The following is a 2,172-nucleotide window of genomic DNA, read 5'->3' as shown; positions in this document are numbered from 1 at the left end:
CAGTCTGGCCACTCCGGCAGTTCAGCGCAGTCTGGCCACTCCGGCAGTTCAGCGCAGTCTGGCCACTCCGGCAGTTCAGCGCAGTCTGGCCACTCAGGACGGTCAGGGCAGTCTGGCCACTCGGGCAGGTCAGGGCAGTCTGGCCACTCGGGCAGGTCAGGGCAGACTGGCCACTCGGGCAGGTCAGGGCAGACTGGCCACTCGGGCAGGTCAGGGCAGACTGGCCACTCGGGCAGGTCAGGGCAGACTGGCCACTCGGGCAGGTCAGGGCAGACTGGCCACTCGGGCAGGGCAGGGCAGACTGGCCACTCGGGCAGGGCAGGGCAGACTGGCCACTCCGGCAGGTCAGGGCTGACTGGCCACTCCGGCAGGTCAGGGCAGTCTGGCCACTCCGGCAGGTCAGGGCAGTCTGGCCACTCCGGCAGGTCAGGGCAGTCTGGCCACTCCGGCAGTTCAGGGCAGTCTGGCCACTCCGGCAGTTCAGGGCAGTCTGGCCACTCCGGCAGTTCAGGGCAGTCTGGCCACTCCGGCAGTTCAGCGCAGTCTGGCCACTCCGGCAGTTCAGCGCAGTCTGGCCACTCCGGCAGTTCAGGGCAGTCTGGCCACTCCGGCAGTTCAGGGCAGTCTGGCCACTCCGGCAGTTCAGGGCAGTCTGGCCACTCCGGCAGTTCAGCGCAGTCTGGCCACTCCGGCAGTTCAGCGCAGTCTGGCCACTCCGGCAGTTCAGCGCAGTCTGGCCACTCCGGCAGTTCAGCGCAGTCTGGCCACTCCGGCAGTTCAGCGCAGTCTGGCCACTCCGGCAGTTCAGCGCAGTCTGGCCACTCCGGCAGTTCAGCGCAGTCTGGCCACTCCGGCAGTTCAGCGCAGTCTGGCCACTCCGGCAGTTCAGCGCAGTCTGGCCACTCCGGCAGTTCAGTGCAGTCTGACCACTCCGGCGACTGTTGACTGACGGGCAGCTCCGACGACTGTTGACTGGCGGGCAGCTCCGACGACTGTTGACTGGCGGGCAGCTCCGACGACTGTTGACTGGCGGGCAGCTCCGACGACTGTTGAACTGGCGGGCAGCTCCGACGACTGTTGACTGGCGGGCAGCTCCGACGACTGTTGACTGGCGGGCAGCTCCGACGACTGTTGACTGGCGGGCAGCTCCGACGACTGTTGACTGCGGCGCTCCGACGACTGTTGACTGACGGGCAGCTCCGACGACTGTTGACTGACGGGCAGCTCTCGACGACTGTTTGACTGACGGGCAGCTCCGACGACTGTTGACTGACGGGCAGCTCCGACGACTGTTGACTGACGGGCAGCTCCGACGACTGTTGACTGACGGGCAGCTCCGACGACTGTTGACTGACGGCAGCTCCGACGACTGTTGACTGACGGGCAGCTCCGACGACTGTTGACTGACGGGCAGCTCCGACGACTGTTGACTGACGGGCAGCTCCGACGACTGTTGACTGACGGGCAGCTCCGACGACTGTTGACTGACGGGCAGCTCCGACGACTGTTGACTGACGGGCAGCTCCGACGACTGTTGACTGACGGGCAGCTCCGACGACTGTTGACTGACGGGCAGCTCCGACGACTGTTGACTGACGGGCAGCTCCGACGACTGTTGACTGACGGGCAGCTCCGACGACTGTTGACTGGCGGGCAGCTCCGACGACTGTTGACTGGCGGGCAGCTCCGACGACTGTTGACTGGCGGGCAGCTCCGACGACTGTTGACTGGCGGGCAGCTCCGACGACTGTTGACTGGCGAGGCTGGGTTTACGCACTTGCCGTTTAGTGCGGGGAGCGGGAACAGGACGAGTCGGACTGGGTGGACGCACTTCCGGGTCCGCACGAGAGACAGGAGCTGGAAACCCAGGGCTATGGAGGCGCACAGCCGGTCTAGATCTTACCCCCTGCACAACCCCCAGCCTTGGCTTCGATGGAACGAGTAGCCCTGCACGAGCGAGTGCTCGTACAGGGCAGACTGGGCTGTGCAGGGGCTTGATGGTAGCCGTGCGTAGAGCGGGAGTTGGGTAGCCTGGTCCTCGGAGGCGTACCGGCGACCAGATGCGCTGCGCAGGCATCCTCCTACCAGGCTGGATGCCCGCTCTAGCACGGCACCTGCGAGGGGCTGGAATAACTCGCACCGGACTGTGCGTGCGTATGGGTGAGATATTGC

Source organism: Salmo trutta, chromosome 9, assembly GCF_901001165.1.
Source record: "Salmo trutta chromosome 9, fSalTru1.1, whole genome shotgun sequence".
Taxonomy (NCBI): domain Eukaryota; kingdom Metazoa; phylum Chordata; class Actinopteri; order Salmoniformes; family Salmonidae; genus Salmo; species Salmo trutta.
The sequence above is the reverse complement of the archived record's forward strand: the minus strand, read 5'-3'. Positions refer to the sequence as shown.